Genomic DNA, 16740 nt, shown 5'->3' on the forward strand with positions numbered 1-16740 from the left:
TTAGTCCAAGTCCTGATCACTGTCTACACAGTCTGTTGTGGGTTTCTCTATGGGTCAGGTAGTGTTAGCTTTAGCTTGTGTCTTCCTCTGCTCTGTAGGACAGAAGAAAACAGTCCTCTGGGTGGGTCCATCTTTACCTTGATAAGATTAAAATAATGTCTGAAGAGCTCTAAAAGAGTCATAAATGATCTCCAAATATAATGTTTACTTTTGTTCACAAAAAGATACAGATACACTATAGCATATCTTCTCCATAAGGGTGTGAGGCATGGGACAGACCTAATATTCTTATGCTCCCCACTAAAAAAGGTATCTCTGTGTTCCAAGTCATAATCTGTTATGAAATAAATGTTTCTGTCCCCCTAAAGTTTATATGTTGAAGCCCCAACCCCCAGTGTAGTTGTATTTGGAGATGAGGCCTCTGAGGAAGTCATTAAGGTTAAATAAGGTCATAAGAATAGGGCCCTGATCTGATAGGATTAGTGTCCTTATAAGAAGAGACACCAGAGACATACCTCTCTCTCTCTCCACACACACACACACACACACACACACACACACACACACACACACAAACACAAAGTGAGGAAAGCCCCTGTGAGGATGCAGCAAGAAGGCGAACATCTGCAACCCAGGAAGAGAGTTCTCACCAGAAACGGATTAGCCAGAACCTTGATCTTGAACTTCTGGCCTCCAGAATTGTGGGAAAATACATTTTTGTGGTTTAAGCCACCCAATCTGTGGTATTTTGTTATGGCAGCCTGAGCAGACTAACACATACTCCAAAAGGATAGTGTGGAGAAGAAGATCCTGCTTCAGCATCATTTTCCAATTGTCCTCTGATAAAAACCACTTTAACACTGACCTGGTCATAAGCTGGCTTCACATACTCTGGACCTGCTTGATATTTCAACTTGACTCTTACTCTCACGAGCAATTTTTTGGGTTCTTGGAGGCTCCCTGCTAGGGTGCCTTCTGACTGCAACTCCTTCTGTGACATGTAGAATGACCAATCATCCTGAATTGCCTGGGACTGAGGGGTTCCTGGGACTCAAGATTTTTAATACTAAAGCAGGGAGAGTTCCAGGCAAACTTGGAAAAGCTGGTCACCCTAGATGGGCGATGCATTCTATTCCCCCAGTTACTGCTCCATTTACAGCTCCAAATTTTCTAATAATCCACACCACACAGATTCTCTCTTTTGGAGCCCCATCTCCCTTCCAGGCAGGCCTCTTGGGAAAGAGTCAAAAAGGCTCCAGGCAAGCTCTCTCTTTCTCTCATGTGCCCCACATCTGGTGCATGAGAAATACTCAAACATCATTTGCCCTGGTGGGAGTGACAGCTGATCCCAACATAGCAACTCTCCTTTGCTCCTGTGCCAAAACCTCTTACTGACCCATTTCTCCTACCCTTAGGATTTCCCAGATGCGAGTCAGAAACTATCGTACTTCTCAAAAGCCAGGGGACATATATCAAGCTCTCTGAGTAGTGCCGTTGAAGCCTCACTCACCAGACTTGAAGGGGCATGGGAAAGCATAACAATGGCTCTCTCCAAAACTCTTCCTCATGAAATCAACTCTTTCAAAAATCTTCTTTTAAGCCTGAAACTGGTGAAAAGTTCCAATAATTGAAAAACTAGTTCTTGGATTGTGGTGACCAAATAGAGGGAGCAAAATTGACCAAAGGTCCAAGATTCTGCCACATTTGCACCAAAAGCCAAACTTCCAATGGGCTACTCCAGCCAATGACCGAGTGCAGCACAGATAATAAGGCAGGCTCTTCCCTAGGAGGACTCCTCTGACAGTGATTTTCGCTTATGGATCCCCAACAGCCTTGCTGAATCTACCTTAGACTGTGTAGAAGTCTAGGACACTTCCACCAACCTTCCCTCCTTCTCTCCTTCACTCAGTTTCAGACTTGCATCACAGTCGAATGGCTCTCCCAGCCTCCCCTGGCTCCCTCCCCATTCTCTCTCACAAGTGTTTCCTCTAATAAAACTCTTGCACATTTAATTTCATCTTAACAACCACCTCTCAAAGGACCCAGACTAACACAAAGATATTTCCTTCAAAAACATGCGTCTTGTCAGCACCTCACTTTGGTGTTTCATAGTTGTTGCACTGTAATGCTGCAGGCAAAACTTCCAATTCAATATCCATTTAGGCCATTAATCATGAGATGAATGAATGATATGGTAAGAGGGAGCACCATGGAAAATGATGGGATTTTACTTTATATTTCTTGTTGTTCAGTGACTCCCAGTTTTGTTAAAATATATGTTTAATTTGTAAAAGTATAAAGTGAATTTTGGCCAGAGTTATCATTGTGGGTGCTGAGTGTGTGAGTAGAGACACTGTATATGTGAATCTACCTTTGGATGGGCAACTGGGCTTGCGCCAGGACTCGGATGAGACAGTTGCTACATGCCACCTTGGAATTCCAAAGTAAACTCAACGCCAATATCAGATTCTTCCTTTATTCCTCCACCTTTTCTTCTTCCCCTGATTTCTTCTCATTTCTCTCTTCTATCTTTCCACCATATTTCTTGTTGTGCTACTGCTTGAGAGGTCACTAAAAAGCAATAGTAGGAAGTGGAATTTAGGGAGAGAATAGAGAATGAAGTCTTTATTTTGTATAGTCTGAAAAAAGATAAATTGCTTAAATCTGTACCCCAAAAAAGGCAGAATAAAAATAGCTTTCTATACTTGTTCCCTAGAATTTCAAGAACCCCAAATACCTTCCCCTCTTTTTTCTTTAGAAGAAAAACTTTTGATTGTAGTATATTTTTTATATAACAGTTCGTGAAAAACATCAATTTTTACTCATTTGTTTCATTTTTCCTGTGAGGCTTGTTGACCCAAACTGTATTTTGATAATACCCTGACAAAACCTCAATGCTCTTCCAGGCAAACAGGATTCCCCTATGTGACTTGCACCAAGGACTGTCATCTGTCAAAATGTGACAACATATCTTTGTCTTCATTATAATGTCAGGCAATTAAAAAGGTTTTACTGTGGACAATTTGTCTATATTAAAAAGATATAGCAGATATGGAAAACAGAAAGTAGACGAATATAAAAGAAATGAAAGGATTCAATGGCCACTCTTCAAGTACTATCACTGTTAAGTTTGATGTATTTGTTAGTGCTTTTTTCTATGCATAATGTTTTTACAAAAATATGACCTTAGTGGCTATTCACACGTTGTTATTTGAGGGTTTATGTAGACATAAGATCAAAGGATTGATTCTCCGTCATATTCTAAAGAAACAGAAACCAGAAGAACCATAATTGACTCGGTGGAAAGTCCAAGATAACACTTGTCAAGCCCTTTGTTAAGGCCAGAGACTGCATTTGATGATGGTGACCTCCAGTTGTCTTAATAGTCCCGAATTTACACGTACCTGACAGGAGTTAAAATGTTTCCCCGAGCCGAATAGCCAGTGCCAGTTTCCTCAGTTAACCTGCACTGTGAGGGCTGGTGCAGGGTCAAGGGGTAGGAGACCAAGAGAAATCCCAGGTCATCGGGATAGCGATGGTGACCCGGGCACACGCTCGGCCTTGTGCCCACCGTAAAATGCACAAGGGTTGTGACTCGGCCCCACTTCTAGGGCAACAGGATGCAGAGCTGAAGGTAAACAGCCCTTGGCAGAAGTGGCTCACCAGGATAACAAGCACCAGGGGTTTGAACTTTTCTAAATAGAAGCACGATGCAGGAGGTTTCAAACACAGGTTCTGCAGCCAGAATGACGGGGTTACACCAGCTTCACCAAATACTAGCTCTATGATCTTAAATCACTTGCCCTCTCTTAGCCTTAGCTTTCCCGTACATAAGATGGAAATGATAATATTTCTTTCTCCTGGGACTGTTGTTGAAGAAGGGATTAAGTGGTATGGCAATGCTGGTGTTAAGCTCAATGGCAGACACGTGATATCTATTCTAGGGAGTTGATTGTCACAAAGTCCCCGACCTTCACCCGCCACGAACAGCTTCCCTTCCGCACCGGCTTCCGGCTGTCCGTTCACCTCAGTCCCTCTCAGCCGAACGCGATCCTTCCGCGCTAGCGTCACTTCCGGGAGAGCCTACGCGCGGCTCCCCGACACACCCGGATGCAGTTATCGTGGCTGCTATCAGTGATGGACCGCAATGGAGGTCGAGTCAAGAGTTGCTCGGAAAGCGCTCAGAGTTTGGGGCTTCAAGGAGGCCTGTCAAAGGACAAAGGATGAGGTCGCTGGGCGGCAGGGTGTCCCAAAGGGTCCTAGAAACTGCGCCTCCGCGATTCCTATTAACTTGCCGCCAAGTTTTTCTAGAGGAGTCGCTCCTCTTGGCAGGGTGGAGCCTCGCTTCCTACCCAGCACTTCTTTGTGTGCCGGGTTTTTGTTCCGGTCTTTCCCAGCTGCCTAGGAGCTGAGGGGGCAGTGCGGTGGCTGGCCGGGGAGGAAGGGGTGGGGCGGAGTCTAGAACAGAGAGAGGTGGGGCGCGCTGGCGACTCTGAGGCGGCTAGGCTGGGGGCGCCCTAGAGTGCAGCCCCGAACTGCCGCCCCCTCTGGAGTCTGGCCCCTAGAGGCTGAGATGCTTCTCACCAAGGGGCGCTCCGAGTAAGCCATAGAGCTCTTCCCTGCCGACCCAACTTTACTCAACTTTGATCTTCAAAAACATCTAGGATATGTATTGATATAATGCAGTATGTGATTGGTTTTTGTGTGTGTGTGTGTGTGTGTGTGTGTGTGTGTGTGTGTGTGTGTCCCAAATACAAGCAAACGAATAATGTTAGTAAGTTTCAGAATAGGGAAAGTTCGCATGTTGAGTCATGTGGTGGTTTTCTTTTAAGGTTTAAATTTGGATAACATGCTAGTGCTTACGAGATTTTACCAAAAACATTCTTTTATTGAGCTTTGCTGCTGTGGAGTTGTCATGATGAAACACGAAGATGCCAGAATTGTACCTCACGATAAGGCTTTAATTGCCAGAAGGTTCTGAAAGTGCAACAGTAATTCTAGGTATAGATATATTAATTTGAGTTAGTTCTCTTGCAGGGTGCCCTATAGGTTTTGTCATCGGGTCAAACAGGAACAAATGTGAGTTGATTAATATTTCCTAGTAGTTAAAATTACTTCTTAAGTGCTTAATTACTTATTAAGTAATTTTAAGAAGTTAAAATTACTTCCTAAATGCTTAACTGTATATCTGTTGGATTCCAAATCTCAATTGAAACCATTTTTATTTGTCTGAAATAGGTAATGAGCTGATAATGTGTAAAGACATACAGAATATTACTATTTTTATAGAAACAAAAATATGGAAACTAATATTTAAAGCAGGTTGATTCAATGTAATATAATGTGTTGTAATTTGGATTTTCACTTAAACTCTCAAAATTAAAAGAGCTGACCTAGAAAGTCTTAAACATGAAGAAAATAAAAAAGAAATGTGAACATTTACCCCTTCTCTGAATATTCTGTTGTTTGAGCGGAAAATAAATGACATTAGAAAGCACCTGGGATTTGTTTTTACAATTACATACTATGTGCAAAGCACTGAGTTGAGAACGGATGAGAAAGTGCTTTGTAATATATAAAGTAATATATAAATCATAACAGTTATTACTCTGACTCTTCTGGCCAAATCATGTCTCCCTGTGGTGCATTTTAAGCTCCAAAATGTGTAGTTCTTGTACTAGTATTAATATATACAGTTGTAGTAGTATTTTAAAGAAACCAAAAATGAATGCTCTGTTATACATTTTAAATGTTTTTCCTTGTTTATGTGTTCTTTGAGGTTGCATTTACAAGTGCATTTGTACACATTAGAGTACTGGTAATTTGATGGTCAGGGGTGGAGGGGGAGATTCTTACTTTTTGTATGGTTTCTTGCAGGTAGGTCTGCTGGGGTCTTGGCACAGTACCACATGGACCTGGACAAAAGCATTGTTAAGGTGGACATTTTTATTACACTAATCAGTTCAAATGTTTGACCAGTCTATTTAGTTTTCTGATACTTTAACCAAATAACTAGATGTGAGCTTCATATAGTGATCTGTATTTGTGGGATAATTCATGATCCGTTTATTTCCTACCAAATGTAAAGTTTGATCTCAAATAGTTAACTTTTTTGGAGCACTTACCATTTGCTAATCTCTGTGTTAAGTCCTATACATGCATTATCTCACTTAATACTTAAAGTAACATATTAATTAGGTCTCTTAAACTTCCTATTTTACAAGTAGAGAAATGAGGCAAAGAGGGATTAAGATCCTTGCCCCTGGTCCCAAAGTTAGAGCCATGTACTTGAGGCTTTCCTTCCATTAACTGAAGACTTAGGTAGAAGAAGAATGAGATTGGAACTCAGACCTGGACTCTTGTCCTACCTACTCTGCTTTGTGAATTAGGGCAAGTCATTTAACCTCTCTGAATTTCATTTTCCTCTGCTGTAACAGATGAACACTTTGAACTATTGTACTTTATTGAATCCTGAGTCATCAAAAATCCTTAAAAGGGTGCCTTCACCATTATCTCCTGGATTTTCTTCCAAGCCCCTGACACTCATTCCATAGGTTTTGATGCACACATGCTGGCAGTGACAGCTCTGTTGCTGCCTGGTCTGACTGCACTGTAAGATGTGGCTGATTTCAGAGATGTCAGAATGTAAAATACTGTGCATCTTGGAATTGATGACAGACCGTAGGTGATCTCTGAGCTCCTTTTCAACCTCAGTTCTATGACATTTGTGACTTATTAACATTTTATTGCTGGTTTATGTATTTTTTAATATAAATGATTCAAGATAAAACATAAGCTTCTTGGTAGTGGAAAAGTAAGAATCATGTCTGTCTTTTTCACCTCTGAATCCCCAATAGCTAGAACAATGCCTAGCATGTAGTAAATGCTCAATAAATATTTACTGAATGAATTAAGCAAATCTTCATTTCATATTGCAAATACAACTTTTTAAAAAATTGTGTTCTACTTGAAGTTGACGTAAAATATAATAGTATCAACAGTGCAAAAATATTTTGCTAACATTTTTTTGAATGCAAAAGTGCACTGTTAAAAAACAGTGGTGTTTCTTTCCAAACATCTTTTCTGCTTACTGTTGTTGATTGTCATCAAATGTGGAGTACATTTTTAAAAAAATTTTTTTTAAACTTTATTGAAGTGTAGTTGATTCACAATGTTGTGTTAATTTGGAGTATGTTTTGGTCCTTGAAGAGGATGATAAAAATTGAAATGCCAACATAGAGACTTTTTAACAAGGAATCACAGAGATCTTCAATTTAATGAAAGTTGGAAAATGTTATTTCATATCTTTATTAACTTTTTATGAGTATTCTGGAGGTGATTAAGCATGCCATTCTTCCAAATGTACAAATGTGTCTGAGTTATGAATGATGAAAATAAACTATAATTGCACGATAGTTTGAAACTATGTGAATGGGCAGAAAAGTGTTTTAAGTTTTGGGGTGGGCAAGTGTAAAATAATGTAACTAAAGAAATTATCCCAACTATATTTATAGTATGTCTAATGATGCCTGCACTTTCAGTTAGAACCAGGAAGAAGGCTTAGGAATTATTATACAGTTGTATAGACTGTTCTCTGGAGATAATCAACTTTTAAAGACTAAATACTAATACTTCTAAATAGGAGTAAAGTCATTTACATAGCTACTAAAATTTCTATCACTAAAATAAACTCTGCACCACATTACAGCACATTATTACTGAATGAACATTAACCAGTAACTTCTCTGAATTTCTACTATCAGTTTGGTTTTCTCAGGACCCTTTTTCACAGAAAATGCAGTTTTTATTCCTTTATAAGTTATTGCCTGTGTAATAATGAGGAGGGAATAATGTTCACCCATCTTAGTACTTATTTCCTTTCACAGACTGTATCAATGTATACTTTCCCGAATCCCCAAACCCAAAGGAGAATAAGCCCAGGGGCCCACAAGAAGTTATTTTATGAGCCCAAATAAAACAATTCATTTTTTTGAGGTTTTAAAAATAATTTATGCTTATTGATTAAAGGCTTATTCCTCTAAAGGTTTGGCAAGTGCTCCAAGGAGGAGTGATATTTATCATTAAGTTTGGAGCAAATATGTTCCTTGAGTTCAATAACTGAAGAATTTCTTAAGTACCTAATGATTGCTTTGTACTACCTCAAAGTTTTTTTCTTTAAAATTTCTACTATTTCCACACCTTTTTTCTCCATCTTTCGGTTTTCCTGTAAATAAGTCACAGTAACGCTCTTTCCCTTACCCTGCAAACTGTGAATTCAATCTAGGCTGAAATCCTAGGATATATTCACTTTCTTTTGTATACTTTTTCTACATCTTTAAGAATTTATATCAGGGCTTCCCTGGTGGCACAGTGGTTAAGAATCCGCCTGCCAATGCAGGGGACACGGGTTCGAGCCCTGGTCCGGGAAGATCCGACATGCTGCGGAGCAGCTAAGCCCGTGCGCCACAACTGCTGAGCCTGCGCCCTAGAGCCCGAGAGCCACAACTACTGAACCCACGAGCCTAGAGCCCGTGCTCCGCAACAAGAGAAGCCACTGCCATGAGAAACCTGTGCACCGCAACGAAGAGTAGCCCCCGCTCACCGCAACTAGAGAAAGCCCGCATGCAGCAACGAAGACCCAAAGCAGCCAAAAATAAATAAATAAAATAAATAAAATTTTTAAAAAGGAATTTATATCAAATGTAGATGATTTGGAAAATTTGTCATTTGGCGAGAATCTCACTGATGCAAAATTATAAAGTCAGAAAGGCATGGGACACTTGAAAGGAGGACTAGAAACAAAAATTTTAAACCCTCATATTATTTACCTTCAGCAAATGTGAATTTATAAGCATTACATTTACTCTTTAGGGCAAGTAAATTCTTTAAATGTTTCTGGAAAACAAGGAATATAAATGCAATGTTGCTAATTTTTTAATATAAATATTTATTTATTTATTTTTGGCTGCATTGGGTTTTCGTTGCTGTGCATGGGCTTTCTCTAGCTGTGGCGAGTGGGGGCTACTCTTCATTGTGGTGCGCGGGCTTCTCACTGCGGTGGTGTCTCGTTGCAGAGCATGGGCTCTAGGCACGTGGGCTTCAGTAGTTGTGGCACGTGGGCTTCAGTAGTTGTGGCTTGCTGGCTCTAGGGTGCAGTCTCAGTAGTTGTGGCACACGGGCTTAGTTGCTCTGTGGCATGTGGGATCTTCCCGGACCAGGGCTCAAACCAGTGTCCCCTGCATTGGCAGGCAGATTCTTAACCACTGTGCCACCAAGGAAGCCGCAATGTTGCTAATTTAAGATATCTGGTTTTAGTTTGGTATACTGAGGGTAATGGATTTTGCAAGTTCCCTAACAACCTTATTCCTCAGACCTTGATTATATTCCTTTGAGGTCTCATCCATGACTTCTTTCTTTCTTTTTTTTAACATCTTTTTTTTTTTAACATCTTTATTGGAGTATAATTGCTTTACAATGGAGTGTTAGTTTCTGCTTTATAACTAAGTGAATCAGCTATACATATACATATATCCCCATATCTCCTCCCTCTTGTGTCTCCCTCCCACCCTCCCTATTCCACCCCTCTAGGTGGTCACAAAGCACCGAGCTGATCTCCCTGTGCTATGCCGCTGCTTCCCACTAGCTATCTATTTTAACATTTGGTAGTGTATATATGTCCATGCCACTCTCTCACTTCGCCCCAGCTTACCCTTCCCCCTCCCCGTGTCCTAAGTCCATTCTCTACGTCTGCATCATTATTCCTGTCCTGCCCCTATGTTCTTCATAACCATTTTCTTTTTTAAGATTCCATATATATGTGTTAGCATATGGTATTTGTTTTTCTCTTTCTGACTTCACTCTGTATGACAGACTCTAGGTCCATCCACCTCACTACAAATAACTCAATTTCGTTTCTTTTTATGGCTGAGTAATATTCCATTGTATATATGTGCCACATCTTCTTTATCCATTCATCTCTCGATGGACACTTAGGTTGCTTCCATGTGCTGGCTATTGTAAATAGAGCTGCAGTGAACATTGTGGTACATGACTCTTTTTGAATTATGGTTTTCTCAGGGTATATGCCCAGTAGTGGGATTGCTGGATTATATGGTAGTTCTATTTTTAGTTTTTTAAGGAAACTGCATACTGTTCTCCATAGTGGCTGTAGCAATTTATGTTCCTACCAACAGTGCAACAGGGTTCTCTTTTCTCCACACCCTCTCCAGCATTAATTGTTTGTAGATTTTTTGATGATGGCCATTCTGACCGGTGTGAGGTGATACCTCATTGGAGTTTTGATTTGCATTTCTGTAATGATTAGTGATGTTGAACATCCTTTCATGTGTTTGTTGGCAATCTGTATATCTTCTTTGGAGAAATGTCTATTTAGGTCTTCTGCCCATTTTTGGATTGGGTTGTTTGTTTTTTTGTTATTGAGCTGCATGAGCTGCTTGTAAATCTTGGAGATTAATCCTTTGTCTGCTGCTTCATTTGCAAATATTTTCTCCCATTCTGAGGGTTGTCTTTTCATCTTGTTTATGATTTCCTTTGCTGTGCAAAAGCTTTTAAGTTTCATTAGGTCCCATTTGTTTATTTTTGTTTTTATTTCCGTTTCTCTAGGAGGTGGGTCAAAAAGGATCTTGCTGTGATTTATGTCATAGTGTTCTGCCTGTGGTTTCCTCTGAGAGTTTTATAGTGTCTGCCTTACATTTAGGTCTTTAATCCATTTTGAGTTTATTTTTGTGTATGGTGTTAGGGAGTATTCTAATTTCATTCTTTTACATGTAGCTGTCCAATTTTCCCAGCAGCACTTATTGAAGAGGCTGTCTTTTCTCCATGGTATATTCTTGACTCCTTTATCAAAAATAAGGCAACCATATGTGCGTGGGTTTACCTCTGGGCTTTCTATCCTGTTCCATTGATGTGTATTTCTGTTTTTGTGCCAATACCATGCTGTCTTGATTACTGTAGCTTTGTAGTATAGTCTGAAGTCCAGGAGCCTGATTCCTCCAGCTCTGTTTTTCTTTCTCAAGATAGCTTTGGCTATTCAGGGTCTTTTGTGTTTCCATAGAAATTGTGAAATTTTTTGTTCTAGTTATATGAAAAATGCCATTGGTAGTTTGATAGGGATTGCATTGAATCTGTAGATTGCTTTGGGTAGTAGAGTCATTTTCACAATGTTGATTCGTCCAATCCAAGAACATGGTATACCTCTCCATCTGTTTGTATCATCTTTAATTTCTTTCATCAGTGTCTTATAGTTTTCTGCATACAGATGTTTTGTCTCCTTAGGTAGGTTTATTCCTAGGTATTTTATTCTTTTTGTTGCAATGGTAAATGGGAGTGTTTTCTTAATTTCTCTTTCAGATTTTTCATCATTAGTGTATAGGGATGCAAGAGATTTCTGTGCATTAATTTTTTATCCTGCTACTTAACCAAATTCATTGATTAGCTCTAGTAGTTTTCTGGTAGCATCTTTAGGATTCTCTATGTATAGTATCATGTCATCTGCAAACAGTGACAGCTTTACTTCTTCTTTTCCGACTTGGATTCCTTTTATTTCTTTTTCTTCTCTGATTGCTGTGGCTAAAACTTCCTTGTATTGTTCCTGATATTAGAGGAAATGGTTTCAGTTTTTCACCATTGAGAACGATGTTGGCTGTGGGTTTGTCATACATGGCCTTTATTATATTGAGGTAAGTTTGCTCTATGCCTACATTCTGGAGGGTTTTTATCATAAATGGGTGTTGAATTTTGCCAAAAGCCTTTTCTGCATCTATTCAGATGATCATATGGTTTTTCTCCTTCAGTTTGTTATTATGGTGTATCACATTGATTGATTTGCCTATATTGAAGAATCCTTGCATTCCTGGGATAAACCCCACTTGATCATAGTGTATGATCCTTTTACCGTGCTGTTGGATTCTGTTTGCTAGTATTTTGTTGAGGACTTTTGCATCTATGTTCATCAGTGATATTGGCCTGTAGTTTTCTTTCTTTGTGACATCTTTGTCTGGTTTTGGTATCAGGGTGATGGTGGCCTCGTAGAATGAGTTTGGGAGTGTTCCTCCCTCTGCTATGTTTTGGAAGAGTTTAAGAAGGATAGGTGTTAGCTCTTCCCTCAATGTTTGATAGAATTCACCTGTGAAGCCATCTGGTCCTGGACTTTTGTTTGTTAGAAGATTTTTAATCACAGTTTCAATTTCAGTGCCTGTGATTGGACTGTTTATATTTTCTATTTCTCCTTGGTTCAGTCCCAGAAGGTTGTGCTTTTCTAAGAATTTGTCCGTTTCCTCCAGGTTGTCCAATTTATTGGCATATAGTTGATTGTAGTAATCTCTCATGATCCTTTGTGTTTCTGCAGTGTCAGTTGTTACTTCTTTTTCATTTCTAATTCTATTGATTTGAGTCTTCTCCCTTTTTTTCTTGATGAGTCTGGCTAATGGTTTATCAGTTTTGTTTATCTTCTCAAAGAACCAGCTTTTAGTTTCATTGATCTTTGCTATTGTTTCCTTCATTTCTTTTTCATTTATTTCTGATCTGACCTTTATGATTTTTTTCCTTCTGCTAACTTAGGAGATTTTTGTTCTTCTTTCTCTAATTGCTTTATGTGTAAGGTTAGCTTGTTTATTTGAGATGTTTCTTGTTTCTTGAGGTAGGATTGTATAGCTATAAACTTCCCTCTTAGAACTGCTTTTGCTGCATCCCGTAGGCTTTGGGTCATCGTGTTTTCATTGTCACTTGTTTCTAGGTATGTTTTGATTTCCTCAGTGACCTCTTGGTTATTTTGTAGTGTATTGTTTAGCCTTCATGTGTTTGTATTTTTTAAAGATTTTTTCCTGTAATTGATATCTAGTCTCATAGCATTGTGGTCGGAAAAGATACTTGATATGATTTCATTTTTCTTAAATTTACCAAGGCTTGATTTGTGACCCAGGATATTATCTATCCTGGAGAATGTTCCATGAGCACTTGAGAAGAAAGTGTATTCTGTTGTTTTTGGATGGAATGCCCTATAAATATCAATTAAGTCCATCTTGTTTAATGTGTCATTTAAAGCTTGTGTTTCCTTATTTATTTTCATTTTGGATGATCTGTGCATTGGTGAAAGTGGGGTGTTAAAGTCCCCTACTATGATTGTGTTACTGTCGATTTCCCCTTTTATGGCTGTTAGCATTTGCCTTATGTATTGAGGTGCTCCTATATTGGGTGCATAAATATTTACAATTGTTATACCTTCCTCTTGGATCGATCCCTTGATCATTATATAGTGTCCTTCTTTGTCTCTTGTAATAGTCTTTATTTTAAAGTCTATTTTGTCTGATATGAGAATTGCTACTCCAGCTTTCTTTTGATTTCCGTTTGCATGGAATATCTTTGTCCATCCCCTCACTTTCAATCTGTATGTGTCTCTAGGTCTGAAGTGGGTCTCTTATAGACAGCATATATACGTATCTTGTTTTTGTATCCATTCAGCCAGTCTATGTCTTTTGGTTGGAGCATTTAATCCATTTACATTTAAGGTAGTTATCGATATGTATGTTCCTATTACCAAATTCTTAATTGCTTTGGGTTTGTTATTGTAGGTGTTTTCCTTCTCTTGTGTTTCCTGCCTAGAGAAGTTATTCTAGCATTTGTTGTAAAGCTGGTTTGGTGGTGCTGAATTCTCTTAGCTTTTGCTTGTCTGTAAAGGTTTTAAATTCTCCATCGAATCTGAATGAGATCCTTGCTGGGTAGAGTAATCTGGGTTGTAGGTTTTTCCCTTTCATCACTTTAAATATGTCCTGCCCCTCCCTTCTGGCTTGCAGAGCTTCTGCTGAAAGATCAGCTGTTAACCTTATGGGGATTCCCTTGTATGTTATTTGTTGTTTTTCCCTTGCTGCTTTTAATATGTTTTCTTTGTATTTAATTTTTGATAGTTTGATTAATATGTGTTTTGGCCTGTTTCTCCTTGGATATATCCTGTTTGAGACTCTCTGTGCTTCCAGGACTTGACTGACTATTTCCTTTCCCATATTAGGGAAGTTTTCAACTATAATCTCTTCAAATATTTTCTCAGTCCCTTTCTTTTTCTCTTCTTCTGGGACCCCTATAATTCGAATGTTGGTACGTTTAACATTGTCCCAGAGGTCTCTGAGACTGTCCTCAATTCTTTTCATTCTTTTTTCTTTATTCTGCTCTGTGGTAGTTATTTCCACTATTTTATCTTCCAGGTCACTTATCTGTTCTTCTGCCTCAGTTATTCTGCTATTGATTCCTTCTAGAGAATTTTAAATTTCATTTATTGTGTTGTTCATCATTGTTTGTTTGCTCTTTAGTTCTTCTAGGTCCTTGTTAAACATTTCTTGTATTTTCTCCATTCTATTTCCAAGATTTTGGATCATTTTTACTACCATTACTGTGAATTCTTTTTCAGGTAGACTGCATATTTCCTCGTCATTTGTTTGGTCTGATGGGTTTTTGCCTTGCTCCTTCATCTGCTATGTGTTTCTCTGTCTTCTTATTTTGCTCAACTTACTGTTTTTGGGGTCTGCCCCAGTGGCTAAGGTTGGTTCAGTGGGTTGTGTAGGCTTCCGGGTGAAGGGGTATGGTGCCTGTGTTCTGGTGGATGAGGTTGGATCTTGTCTTTCTGATGTGGAGGACCACGTCTGGTGGTGTGTTTTTGTGTGTGTGTGAGCTTATTATGATTTTAAGCAGCCTCTCTGCTAATGGGTGGGGTTGTGTTCCTGTCTTGCTAGTGGTTTGGTATAGGGTGTCCAGCACTGTAGCCTGCTGGTCGTTGAGTGGAGCTGGGTCTTAGCGTTAAGATAGAGATCTCTAGGAGAGCTTTTGCTGTTTGATATTATGTGGAGCTGGGAGGTCTCTGGTGGCCCAGTGTGCTGAACTCAGCTCTTCCACTGCTGAGGCTCAGGCCTGCCACCCAGCCAGAGCACCAAGACCCTGTCAGCCACACAGCTCAGAAGAAAAGGGAGGAAAAAAAGAAAGAAAGAAAGAAAGAAAAAAGAAAATAAAGTTATTAAAATAAAAAATATTTTTAAATTATTAAAAATAAACAAAAATTTTAAGTAATAAAAAGGAAGAAAGAAGAGAGCAACCAAACCAAAAAACAAATCCACCAATGTTAACAAGTGCTAAAAACTATACTAAAAAAACAAAACAAAACAAGAACAACAAAAAAGAAACCAGACAGAGAGAACCCTAGGACAAATGGTAAAAGCAAAGCTATACAGACAAAATCACACAAAGAAGCATACACATACACACTCACAGAAAGAGAAAAAGGAAGAAAAAATATATATCTATGTATATAAAAAAAGGGAAGAGAGCAACCAAATCAATAAACAAATCTACCAATGATAATAAACTCTAAATACTAAACTAAGATAAACATAAAACCAGAAACAAATTAGATGCAGAAAGGAAACCCCAAGTCTATAGTTGCTCCCAAAGTCCACCGCCTCAATTTTGGGATGATTCATTGTCTATTCAGGTATTCCAGAGATGCAGGGTACATCAAGTTGATTGTGGAGATTTAATCTGCTGCTCCTGAGGCTGCTAGGAGAGATTTCCCTTTCTCTTCTTTGTGCACAGAGCTCCTGGGGTTCAGCTTTGGATATGGCCTCACCTCTGCGTGTAGGTCCCCCTCTGGCGTCTTTTGGGAAGTCTGAGGTCTTCTGCCAGTGTTCAGTCGGTGTTCTGTAAGAGTTGTTCCACATGTAGATGTATTTCTGATATATTTGTGGGGAGGAAGGTGATCTGCACGTCTTACTCCTCTGCCATCTTGAAGGTCTCCCCCCATGACTTCTTTTAATATGGAGTATTCATAAATGTTATCCTACAAGTTGGTGAAGAAATATTAAACTTCCTTTCTAATCTTTATTAGAAAATCAAACTTTATAGTTAATTGCTTAAATTCTTGATGGCCCATTTTAATTGGCAGAATATTATTTTTATGCTCTGCCTCCTACTTTGGTGACTGTGAGAAGTCTTTTGTTTAAGAAATAACATTTATGAAGTGCTTACACAGGGTTAAGAGATAGACATGAAAAGATGACTACACCTTGCCACAGCCTGGGAGTACCTATATGAGAATGATGTTTAAACATATAACTGTGATGAAGGATGATCCATACTGTGATGAAAGTATGCATGGAGTAGAGAGAGACAGCAATGATTCTTCCCAGAATCTGGAGAGCATATTAAATAAAGGGGAGGGGAGGGCCTTCATAGAGCTTTGATACCTTGAAGAGACAGGCTCCTTTGAGGAAGCCCTCTAAACAACTTGGTGGCTGTGTTTCTCAACAGGGACAGCGTTAGCATAGGATAGGACAGTTCATCACCACCAGACTCTCCCAAGCATTTCAGGATATTTAGCAGCCTTGTATCTGTGGTTGTGGTCTTTTCCCACCAACTAGCTTCAGCTGGGGTCAGGAGGTGCCACTGGCTTCCTCACTCCCCAGTTTTGATCTTTATACACGCTCACACTATCACTTTCTGACCCTTCATGTTCATGTCTTTTCTCATTCATTTCCTTTCATTCACCAAAGACTTTTGGTACCTGGCTTTCAGTTTCCGTTACTTCCCCAAGTCCCACCTTTAAGCCAGGTGACTAAAAATTCTGTATGGGTAACCCAGGCAATATCCTGGCCTCTCAGTTGCTTGACCTCCTTAAATTCAATGACCTTTACCTTTTTGCAACGCCACTCACTCCCTGGACTTTGTCATCATTTATGTCAG

General features: G+C 39.3%; 1 long non-coding RNA gene across 1 annotated transcript; it reads left to right on the forward strand.

Annotated features, from left to right (window-relative positions):
- The first annotated feature begins 4943 nt into the window (after nucleotides 1–4943).
- On the forward strand, nucleotides 4944–15185 carry LOC309642395. The gene is made up of 3 exons (XR_014253150.1): nucleotides 4944–5079; nucleotides 5878–5936; nucleotides 8341–15185. It is a non-coding gene; the product is annotated as an uncharacterized lncRNA (long non-coding RNA).
- The last annotated feature ends 1555 nt before the right edge of the window (nucleotides 15186–16740 follow it).

Source organism: Balaenoptera physalus (assembly GCF_965194825.1).
Source record: "Balaenoptera physalus genome assembly, chromosome: 14".
Lineage (NCBI taxonomy): Eukaryota > Metazoa > Chordata > Mammalia > Artiodactyla > Balaenopteridae > Balaenoptera > Balaenoptera physalus.